The sequence below is a fragment of the Pelophylax lessonae genome, assembly GCF_965119305.1.
Source record: "Pelophylax lessonae genome assembly, chromosome: 1".
Taxonomy (NCBI): Eukaryota; Metazoa; Chordata; class Amphibia; order Anura; family Ranidae; genus Pelophylax; species Pelophylax lessonae.
The window spans coordinates 228158126-228170739 of NC_138768.1; the positions used below are offsets into that span (position 1 = coordinate 228158126).

The 12614-nt window shown below is 45.0% G+C and overlaps 2 protein-coding genes across 2 annotated transcripts in view; one reads left to right on the forward strand and one right to left on the reverse strand.

Annotated features, from left to right (window-relative positions):
• The window catches only part of IFT81 (intraflagellar transport 81), a 328264-nt gene that overhangs the window by 266103 nt on the left and 49547 nt on the right, over positions 1 to 12614 (reverse strand). The window lies entirely within an intron of this gene.
• P2RX7 (purinergic receptor P2X 7) overlaps positions 1 to 12614 on the forward strand; it is a 113908-nt gene that overhangs the window by 5026 nt on the left and 96268 nt on the right. The window lies entirely within an intron of this gene.

The following is a 12614-nucleotide window of genomic DNA, read 5'->3' on the forward strand; positions in this document are numbered from 1 at the left end:
CTAGAAGGCCATTCTGGCCACAGGAGTGCGCGGCCAATTACTCTGTAAATATTTTTAATCAATTGTTTTTTAACAATGAATATTCATTTTGTAATGAAAAAGCTGCTCTCAGCTATTATATTCTCCACAATTGAGTTTTCCTCTTTGGCCGGGATTACCTCCACCTAAGCTTGTGGAGGTTCCAGGTTAAAGGTCATAGCAGGTATGGTTAGTGATCAAAATATTTATCAAAAGAGGGGAGATTGTAAAGGAAATTTGTACATCCTGTATATTTTTGTATTTTGTATGTACTGCACACTAGACTTATTGTGCACACAGTACTAATAATGTTTTCATCGCATGTTTGCATTCTTTCGAGTCCTGATTAGAATTAGCCTGCCTATGTTACGCCCCTTGTTACCATAAAAGTACAATTATAATAATAATGTGATACCTACGTAATCATGTGTATAAAAGCCTTTAATTGCGTCAAATAAAACAGTTATTTTGGAAAGATGCGAAGTGTATCTTTTTGTGTCTGTTCCCTACTGCAGTAGTTATTATTAATTTGGAACCACTAATCAATATGAGGATAGGAGTTTCCAATCTATGAAATGTCTAGAACACAGGTAAATCTATATTGTTCTCTGCCTACCAGAGAGCAGGATCTGCTAGTGAGGTTCGCTCATGGTGCTCAGGTGCAGCTCAGTTTGTCTGAAGTGTTTCACACTGGTCCAATAGGGAGGCATATTGGACTGTGGGAGGAAACCTGTCAAATTAATGCACAGGCATTTAGTACAGCCCTGGTGAATGACAGAGGAACGTGCATTGGTGCATGCTGGGATACTGTATAAATGCCAAAGGCATTTGTGCTCGGGGTCTTTCCACTGGAGAGCAGGGTCACGGAGGGAGGGGGTGGTGTGGCCTCAGGTAGTCGACCTGAGGGCCTTAGAGTCAGAGAGGAGCTAAACCCGGAGGTCCTGCAAAACTGACTAGATGGGAGACACTAGAATAGATCTGATTCTGCCAACAGTGTGTACAGATCTGTGTCATGGGGCTTGTCCTGAGAGGGCCATCCCTTCAGCTAGAAGAGTCAGTGAATGGTGTCAGTCAAGGGGATGCTAGAGTGTCCTGAAGATATGTAAAGTTTCTCACAAAAGTGAGTACACCCCTCACATTTTTGTAAATATTTTATTATATCTTTTCATGTGACAACACTTAAGAAATTACACTTTGCTACAATGTAAAGTAGTGAGTATACAGCTTGTATAACAGTGTAAATTTGATGTCCCCTCGAAATAACTCAGCACACAGCCATTAATGTCTAAACCACTGGCAACAAAAATGAGTACACTCCTAAGTCAAAATGTCCAAATTGGGCCCAGTTAGCCATTTTCCCTCCCCGGTGTAATGTGACTCATTATTGTTACAAGGTCTCAGGTGTGAATGGGAGCAGATGTGTTAAATTTGGTGTTATCGCTCTCACTCTCCCATACTGGTCACTGGAAGTTCAACATGGCACCTCATGGCAAAGAACTCTCTGAGGATCTGAAAAAAGAATTGTTGCTCTATATAAAGATGGCCTTGGCTAAGACCCTGAAACTTAGCTGCAGCACGGTGGTAAAGACCATACAGCGGTTTAACAGGACAGGTTCCACTCAGCATAGGCCTCGTCATGGTCAACCAAAGGAGTTGAGTGCACGTGCTCAGCGTCATATCCAGAGGCTGTCTTTGAGAAATAGACGAATGAGTGCTGCCAGCTTTGCTGCAGAGATTGAAGGGGTGGAGGGGGTCATCCTGTCAGTGCTCAAGAGTACAAAGACAAGTGTGTCTTGACTAGAGTCAAGCATGGTGTTGGAAGTGTCATGATCTGGGGCTGCATGAGTGCTACCCGCACTGAGGAGCTACAGTTCATTGAGGGACCAGGAATGCCAACATGTACTGTGTCTTACTAAAGCAGAGCATGATCCCCTCCCTTCAGCAACGGGGCATAGGGCAGTATTCCAACATGATAACGACCCCAAACACACCTCCAAGACGACCACTGCCTTGCTAAAGAAGCTCAGGGTAAAGGTGATGGACTGGCCAAGCATGTCTCTAGACCTAAACCCTATTGAGCATCTGTGGGGCATCTTCAAATGGAAAGTGGCGGAGCGCAAGGTCTCTAACATCCACCAGCTCCATGATGTCGTCATGGAGGAGTGGAAGAAGTGGCAACCTGTGAAGCTCTGGGGAACTCCATGCCCAAGAGGGTTAAGGCAGTGCTGGAAAATAATGGTGGCCGCACAAAATATTGACATTTTGGGCCCAATTTGGACATTTGTATTTAGGGGTGTACTCATTTGTGTTGCCCGTCGTTTAGACATTAATGGCTGTATGTTGAGTTATTTTGAGGGAACAACAAATTTACACTGTTATATAAGCTGTACACTCACTACTTTACATTGTTGTAGCAACGTTTCATTTCTTCAGTTTTGTCACATGAAAAGATATAATACAATATTTACAAAAATGTGAGGTGTGTGCTCACTTTTGTGAGAAACTGTAGTTGCATCAAGTCTGCTGCTAGAGAGAGCAAGAAGACTTAATTCCTCCATACAAGTGGCAGTATGGTTAAAGCAGTGTTTCTGCTTCCACAAGTAACTTGGTGAGGCCAAGTGAGAGTTGTCCTTATCAACTGTAAATCGTTCAAGTTGGAGTATCCTACTATTCCCTTCTCCCATCCAAGTTCCACAATAAATACCAAAAACCAAAACCTTTGGACTGTTTAATGAGTAACGAGCCACTGGATGGATGTGTAAACTGTCCCTAAGTGACTGTCTGCGGGTAATCAGAGGAGGCCCAAGAAGTCATCATACAGCAAGCCCTACGGGGACAGTGCTACACTACTGAATACCAAAACGAGGGACATTTTGCCCCCTGTCCTTCAATAAATTGGTTTCTGCAGGGGTTCCCTAAGACCTGAAATTATTTCATGGTTATCCCTGGTGTAAAAGAGAAGACAGCCAATGTTCTGTATCACACTTCCCTCCCCCTGCACAGCGCCTGTGACCAGGTGCCAGCCTACCCATATACCACTAAACTGACCTACCTAACCACTACACAGACCACTACACTGACCTACCCAACCACTACACTAACCTACCTAACCACTACACTGACCACTACACTGTCCTACCTAACCACCACACCGACTACTACTCTGACCTACCTAACCACTACACTGACCTACCTAACCACTACACTGACCTCACACAACATCCCCCCTCCCTTCCCCAGTACAATGTTCTTAGGTGGATCCTCCTTAACTCACCATGGCCTCCAGGCTCCATTGTTAGGCTCCTCCAGCCACCCAGCCACTCCTCGGTATTCCCTGCTTGTCCAGGCAAAGCCACTGTACCCACACTCCATCATAGCATCGGCACCATGTACCACCCCTCCCCTTCCTTCTTTCTCCACAGCATATGGTTCCCAGGACAGGGGAAGGGCCAATAGGATGCGGAGGAGGAGTGCACTTCATCGGAGGGGGAGGCAATAGGCCGCCGCAGCAAAGCACACTCGGGCTGGCATGGAGAGGCCGGGAGAGTGGCGCTGGCCCAAGGAGCACCGGCCAAAATACATGCAGCCCCAGTCCACCCGTGCCAGTGCTGCCCCCGACTTAAGTGCGATCTAAGTCGGCGCCTACCTCGCCTATAGGTAGCGCCAGGCACTGGCCTTTGGGTACTGGCTTTGTTATGGCTGTACAGTGTTACAGTCTGTACCACACAGTACAGCCATAAATTAACACCTGGTATGCTGTGTGAATGATTATCCTAATGTTAATGGCATAAAGCACAGTGAGGATTCTGCAGTACTTAAGATATTAGAATTCCAGCCCCCACTCACTGTGTGCTGCCAGTACCACGCTACCTGCCGCCGGCGGGATTAGTTTTTCTGTTTTTCCACTCCCACTCCCTGCCAGCCACCTCTCATTAGTCCTGGTACCTGAGCGGAGCCGACGTGGAGCAGATACAGTGCAGTCAGGTCATTCTGCTGCCAGGGAAGGAAGAGAGCAGCCAGCCAGAACTATTGAGTATGTGGTACAGGGCTGATTATGTACATATTTGCATTGCTCCCACATTCTGCGCCCCTCTGTTGACCTGATGGGGTCCAGGTAAATGTAATTATACACCCCCCTAAGCAAGTAGGAGCGGGGGTTTACTTTAGTAACAAGGGCTAGTAAAAATGTTCTTTTTGTTGGCAAAAATGAACTATAAAGCTGTCTAGGACCCCCTGTTAAGCTGATAGGGCCAGGCCCGGTACAAAAGGACCGGTTGTACTGCCTTATCAGCGGCCCTGAATGCAACAACCTATATTCCGGACACAAAGAAATTACAAAAATATTTAATCTGAAAGGTGTGCAAAATCATTTTCTCTATAATGATCCGTACAAAAATTTGTGAGTGATAAAAAAAAAAAATTAAACTCCTATTAAACCATAGTGAATAATGGATGCATCAAATAAATAGTGAATTAGCAGTCCCACAACATACAGTTCACTGATGCATAACAAAGAAGTAAAATATATAACAATCCAAATGTGAAATCTTGAAACTGATGAAAGTCCACATGTAAGAATCCCAAACCACCTCACAGACAAGAGTGCCTGTCATGAAAAATATACGTTTAAAGTGCTGCGCAGAAAATAGTGCATTCCTAATTTGAGACAAACAGTGATAAATAAATATTTAAATATCTCATTCAATAAAATGTAAAAAATGTGCATAACTAGGTCATGATAAAATAAATTAATAAACTGATAAATGTGACCAACAATAAACAATGAAAAGCCGATACTATATGTTTGTGACAGAATGATAAAAGATGATAAGTGATCCCAATCACCAGTGCGATTAAAACAATCCGTTAATAAAAACAGTGTAACGGCTTGTTGGACGTGTCACCTCCACTCTTGTGATCCCCCTATTGGGTGGGTTCTCACCTCACTGAGTATGACCTCGCACTTGCAGCTTGTTCTGAAACAGCTTGTTAACCCCCACAGGGATAGTAGATGGTCTCCTCTCTCCACAATCCAGGCTCCCAATCTAAGGTATTCAGTTTTCAGCAGCTTATTCCTTGCTCTGGCAGGCTCCCTCCATCTGTGCAACAGGACCCCACAAACCTCTTCTGTAAGGTCAGTCAGCAGTCGCATAAAGGACGATGCAGGGCTAATAGGGCCACAAACTGGAGCGTCAGAGAGAAGAGAACTCCCAACTTTTTGAGATGGGCCTGGACTTGAACCTGGGACCTCTGCTGTGTCTGGCAGTGACTCTGCTTTCTGAGCCATCTGGAATACTGGATTGTTCCCTGGACAAATTCTTGAATGATCCTGCATTGAGTCTTGTTTGTCTTGAACCTTGAACCCTGCTCCTCCAATGAACTTCCTGATTTAAGCCATGTCTCTGCACTTTCTGTTTGCCAGATTATTGTGCTCTCTACAGCCAATATCTCGCTTTTGTCTCTGCCATCCGTATCCTCACTACCATTCGTTACTGATCTTTGGCTTGTTCGTCAACTACTCTTCTACTCAATCCCTACCTGCTGTATCTACTACTGGACCCGACTTGCTCACCTGGTGGGGCGATCCTGAGGACCGCGACCTGGTACTAACATGCAACAAAACCAAACTCCACCATCAGGAACTCTGGTGAATACCGGTTGGTACTTAGTCCCTGCACCTCAAGTGAACCTGTGTCATCAGCAAGGGTGACCTGCGTGTATATCTGTCCCGCTTCTGCTTAATCCCAACTTGCAACTATTCGTTACCAACCTTTGGCTTGTTCCTCAACTGCACTTCTACTTGATCCCTACCTGCTATATCTGTTACTGGACCTGGCTTGCTCACCTGGTGGGGCGATCCTGAAGACCGCAACCTGGTACTAACATGCAGCAAGGCCCATCTCCACATCAGGAGCTCTGGAAAATACCGGTTGGTACTTAGTCCCAGCACCTCAGATGAACCCATGTCATCAGCCAGGGTGACCTGCGTGTATATCTCTCCCACTTGTCAGTGGGTGCTGCTCAACCTCTATAGCTACTGGCCTCCGAGCCTGACTGCAGACCATGACAGTGCCAGTTCCCTTACCAAACAGTAATGATCTCCAAATGATAAGAGATCAACAGCGCAGAAATTATCCAAATGTGGAGCCACCACTCAGCAAACCACTGCCTCCATGGTCCTTCACTGGTTATCCAAAGCCAACACCTCAAAGTAATAATAGGTAGGAAAAAGAACAAAGGACCATAGAGTAATATGCTCAAACTACATGATTAATTAAAACTACGGTAGATATACTCACAAAAGTTACAGAGTAACACAGGTAAAACACACCATACCAAGGATCAACAGTAGGTCACTGGCCTTACCCTATGCATGTTTCGTCTGGTGCAACGGACATCTTCAAAGGATAAAGCTGGCTGATTGCAGGGATTTGAGGAGAATATAGGCGGGCCTGTGAGCGGTGAAAGGGGTTGGGTGTGTCTATCTTTATTAGGCTTATGTAAAACAGATAAAATACATTTTACGGCCTCTCAACACGCTTTCATCATAGCATAAATTACATACATAAACAAAGTCCCCAATGGATTCCTTTAATTTGTAGAGATTTCCTCTCACTTCCTGTTTTGGTTATGAGACAGGAAGTAAATAGTTCTACTTTAACCAGTAAGCTAATCAAAGTACTTGGGAGCACAAGAACTACTGCAACCAGCATTAAGCATGATTGCATAGATGCACACCAGTATGGAAATAATACAAGCTTTATATAGGAAAAGATTAATACCAGTACATACAACAGGAGTCCTGGTGGAATTGTGCACATATACCCGGGTATATATAGTTATTAGTAAAGATAACTCCAGATGTATGTTGCAGCAAATTCCAGTTGTAGGGGCCCCTGAGGATGATCACGATGCAGCATCCTTTTTCATGTCAGAGACCCGAAGACAAGATCAGTGGTGATGGGGAGATCTTCCAATGGTTGTACATTCAACCAGGCTGGAAAGCATATTCTCACCCGCAGACTGTGGTGTTTCACTGGATTTCAGAGTCAGCCTATCTACTTTGTGCTTAGTCCCTAGTAGAATCTAATCTGTCATGCAACCAGGCCTACAACTACTAGAAGTGGGTATCGGATGCCCAATCTGGCTCTACCCTATGCTCTCAGCACAGAAACCTCAGGTGTCCGTGAACACATATGTACAGAGTGTGGGCATTAAAGGAGAAGTGTGGGATAGGAAAATAATAAACACATATACTCACATATATGGCTGCAGCATCGGTCATTCACCATCTCTGCTCTGACCCTCCAGTGCTTACTGGAGCACCAGGCTGTGCAGGGGGCAGGAACATGTGGTTCAGGCTCCCAGTGATGTGCTGAGAGGCTGAACCAAATGCTGGTCAGGCATCTGGGTGGATCCTGACATTATTGCCGGGATCCCTGCAGAGCCTGGACTGGCTCTGTGATGTCAGCCGACAGTGGGCTTTAGCCCGTTGTCAACTGAATCTGGGTCACGGGAGAGCAGAAATAAGTGTACTCCTGTGACCCAGAAGAGAAGTATGGACAAAAAATATTTGGCCATGCTTATCTTTTAAAGCCCACCCTCTTTGCCACCGCACAAATGTTTTACATGGGTGACAAGCGGTTAAGCACAACTATACATTGTGTAAGGGATTAGCTCGGTGGTAGGCGTAGATGACTCCTTGGGGGGTGCGTTTTCACAGAGAAATAGCCCAAAAGTGCTTGCAAACAACAGGTTTATGGTTTATTCTTCCAATTTCTTCAAACAAGTGCATGCAGCAAAACATCAAAATAAAATAAAACAGAAAATAAATCCTTGCCTCTGTGGGCGGCTACCTTCTCACAACTGGAACCTGCCTAAGTGTCTGTCTCCAACCTACCGTCGGGCAGACTTCCTTGTCCTACAGCGGACACTCAATAGTCCTTTTATAATAGCTTCACAGGGCAACACAGTCCTTTTGTTTCTTTCACATCAACAGTTCGTCTTCTCACCTTTGAGACGTATTCACCCTTGGTTACCGTCCCGGGCACACATCACTCCGGGGGGTCTTCTCCCAGGCCCACACATCCTGTCGGGAGGCACACGCTGACTGTCCTCCTGCTCCCAGCCCACATGGCTTCAGGATGCAGCCGTTTGTCTGCCTCCCTCTCCCAGCCCACACGGCGACAGGAGGCAGCAAACAATAGGAATTTCTCTGAACAAATTATAGAGCCTTAACTCCCTCATTCTGAACAGGTGAAGGCCTTTCAACTTCCTGCTGGCTAGCTCTGTAGCCAACACCCTAAATTAATTAATGGACTTTCTAAATCAGGTGGAAATGTATCTCCTTCCTGTGACTACATTCCCAGATTTAGCTGACTTCCTGTTACATACCCCCCCCTCTTGTTTCAACCCTAGGGTTGGGACACAGATTTCCAGGCACGCATGTGTCAAGCACTGCTGACTCACTGATAAGCCTCCTATTATCCTCAAGCTTCCGGATGAAACTGTTTTGTCATCTTCATTGACGGATTTCTCATAAATGCCACACAGTTTGTCTCTCATCTCATATACACATTCTTCAACTGCATTTTTGGCATCATTTCGCTCCTTCTCGTTTCTGTCATCTTCATTGACAGCTTTCTCATAAATGTCAGACAGCTTGTCCCTCATAACCGTCTGTCCAATCCACCACGGAGGACCGTGATCCATAGGCAACTCAATTGGGCTAGTCTTAAGGTCTTCAACATTCTTAAGACGCCTCTCTCTGCAATCCATAAATGTTTTCCACAAAACTTTGAGAACCTTTGCTTCACTAAGCTTTGTTCCAAGTAGGGACTCTTGACATCCCTCTGTGACTTGAGTTGCCTCTCCATACAGCTGTACACAATCATTGACTTTTTGTTGTAAAAGGGAATGATCTTCCTTCTTGAGCTTTGCTTGCTCTAAGATGCTGTGCAGAGGATTTTCCAATTGAGACAACAGGCTGTCACACATTTCTTCAAAGTGACCCCTGTTCCTTTTCCCAGAGATATCAATATCATTCAAACATTTCATATTCATAGGCAGATCTGAAGCATTTGCACTCATCAACTTCTTAAACTTTTCGCCCTCCTGAGCGAGTCGCAGTAAAGGCCTACTATTTGATTTTATATTCAGTTTATATTTCTTGCCAAACTCTTCACAGAAGTAGCCAACCAGAACATCATCAACTTTCCTTCCACCAACATAGGGGTTAAAGGCAACAACACAGTTGAACCCAGCGATCTGGGTGGTATCCATTATAGACCTCCTCTCTGCATCAGTGAAGAAGCATGGAACTGCAACACATTCTTTTACAGGTTTCTTCAATGCACTTTCTGCTGAACTATTTGACCGCTCAAGGTCACCTAGTTCCTTTTCTCTATCTGAATTCCACATGGAATGTATCTCAAGATCACGATCAAACTTCTGCCACCCGTCTTTCACCAGTTCCATTTTGGAAACACTCCCTGAAAGGCACTTATTCATTTGCTTCACGTTTTCACCAACAGCCTTAGTTTTCTCCACTAGGTTTTCAGCCTGAACTGAGAAATCACCACATTTCTTACTCAGCTCCTTTGTTTGCTGAAGCTCTAATGATACATTTTCCAATGCTTGAAGTTTTTGAAGGAACGGTTTATTCCAAAGGGGTGATTCAAGCCACATGTCGTCACATTTCTGAGGCTCACTCAGGACAGACCCCAAAACACTGATCCTTTTAAAAACTGCATCAGGCACACTATCCCCTCTTTGGGACAGATCCTCTGTTGCCTGGAATTCCTCTTCCAGTTCCTGCAACGGAATCTTCATCTCTTCTAGTTGCTGTTCTAAGGCTCGCTTAGACTTTTCTAGCTCCTGAACGCTTTTCACAACATCATCCTTGGAGCTGATCAATTCTTCCATTTCTGTACGCAGCTGTTTAACACTTTCTAGTTCAGCCTTACACTCTAGAGCTTCCTCCAAAGAGCGAGCCAAGAACAGGGCTTTGCTCTCGTTATCACGCACCTCCGTTTCTGCACGTGCGCGTTCTTCTGCATATTTTGCAGACACATTCTTCTCTTCACCAAGCATCTGATCAAACTTCTTTTTCACATCTTCAACACACTGTAATGAACCAACGCTTTCTTCCATGCGTTTTTTCATAACCGCTATCTGAGCTTGCAATGTTGCGACTTGCTCTGATAGGTTTTTCTTTGCTTCCGCCTCCTCTTTTAATTGTTCCAGGAAGCCATTTTTCTCATCTTCCATTTGTTTGAGCTTTGTGCTAAAACTCAGCCTTTGACACCTCTCTTCCTGTAAGAGTTCCTGCGTGTCTTGCAGCTGCGATTCCAAGATAGAAAAATCTTCCGCAATTTCTCTAGATTTGCTGTCTGCTTGAGAAAGCTGATTTGTAACATTGTCCAACTCAACCTGCAGTCGGTTTGCCTTCTCTGACAGCTTAGCACACAATCGGTCACCTTCTGACACCTTGACTTGCGATTCCAGAAGCTGTGCCTCTACTTTTTCCCTCTTATGTTCACAATCTCCTTTTCCCTGCATAAGAGCCTTCACCTCATTGGCTAGCATCTGGGAATAAGAATGTAATTCTGCCACACAGGCTTCTTTCTCCTTTAACTGCTGCTGGACACGTTGGGCTTCCCCTTTCCAACTTTCACAGTCCGCACGCCATTCATTTACCACATTGCTCAAAGTAGTGAGCTCATACACAGTACTCAGTAATTTAGCCTCTCTTTCACTTTTCTCGTTGTCGCTGAGAGACAATGTCGTTTTCAGAGCGACATTCTGTTCCTGCGACTCCTGCAGGTCTATTTTTGTAGCTCCCAAAGACTGAAGACTTTTTTCCAGCTGATTACGCAACTCCAACATATCAGCCATACTTTGCTTCTGCAAAGTCTGAATTTCACTTTCCTTTTCCATGAGGATGGTATCTTTCTCCATTATAGTCTCTCTGTGTTTTTGCAACTCGACCAAAAGAAGAGCAGTGGATTCTTCCCACTGTAACACATGAGACTTGAGTAGTTCATTCATTTCCTGCAAGTTTCTATGCTCCATTTTAAGCAATTCCAAGGCTTGTTCCTTTTCTTCCATTTTCCGTTGCAAGGCATCCAACTCAGCCCTGCACACATACTCGGTTTCCTCCAAACCGATGGCCTCCATTGGCTGCTGGCGTCTCTGTTTCCAGCCTGCCATGCTCTCTTGATGAGCCTTTTGTTGAGCTGCAAAGCTCTGCTGAAAATCCGCATTTGCCTGCTGTTGAGCTGCATTTGCTTGCTGTTGAGCTGCATTTGATATAATCAGATGTTTCAACATCTCCTCCATTTTGAGTTTACTTTTCATCTGAGCACACTGCGTCTCCATAGCGGTTTCATCAGTGTTGCTAGGGACAACAACCTTCCTCTTTAGTAGACTCTCTTTAGGCATGGATGGGGCTGGTTCAGACGGCAACATCCCCTCCATCCATAGAATCCGGTCTCTCATTTCATCTATCTTTGCATTCTTCAGGCGTTTTGAACGCCCCATCTTCAATAACTCCACAAACAAATTTTTCACAGTCCAGCAAAAATTTTTCAGACCACTGTCTCTTTAACACACGTAGTTTTTCTCTCTCTCTTGCAAGATCTCTTTTCCTGCACACACAGTTTGTGCAGTCACTTGCACCAGACACAACAAAGTTCATCAAATAATTTTGAGACCGCTGTCTCTTTAAAACACTTTTTTTTTTTTTTTTTTTTCTGTCAGGATCTTCTCTCCTGCACACATAGATTGTGCAATCTCATGCACCAGATAAAGTTCATCAAACATTTGCACTTCCTTGCAGGGATCTCTGCTTATGCCCACTGCATACCTCCACCATATGTAAGGGATTAGCTCGGTGGTAGGCGTAGATGACTCCTTGGGGGGTGCGTTTTCACAGAGAAATAGCCCAAAAGTGCTTGCAAACAACAGGTTTATGGTTTATTCTTCCAATTTCTTCAAACAAGTGCATGCAGCAAAACATCAAAATAAAATAAAACAGAAAATAAATCCTTGCCTCTGTGGGCGGCTACCTTCTCACAACTGGAACCTGCCTAAGTGTCTGTCTCCAACCTACCGTCGGGCAGACTTCCTTGTCCTACAGCGGACACTCAATAGTCCTTTTATAATAGCTTCACAGGGCAACACAGTCCTTTTGTTTCTTTCACATCAACAGTTCGTCTTCTCACCTTTGAGACGTATTCACCCTTGGTTACCGTCCCGGGCACACATCACTCCGGGGGGTCTTCTCCCAGGCCCACACATCCTGTCGGGAGGCACACGCTGACTGTCCTCCTGCTCCCAGCCCACATGGCTTCAGGATGCAGCCGTTTGTCTGCCTTCCTCTCCCAGCCCACACGGCGACAGGAGGCAGCAAACAATAGGAATTTCTCTGAACAAATTATAGAGCCTTAACTCCCTCATTCTGAACAGGTGAAGGCCTTTCAACTTCCTGCTGGCTAGCTCTGTAGCCAACACCCTAAATTAATTAATGGACTTTCTAAATCAGGTGGAAATGTATCTCCTTCCTGTGACTACATTCCCAGATTTAGCTGACTTCC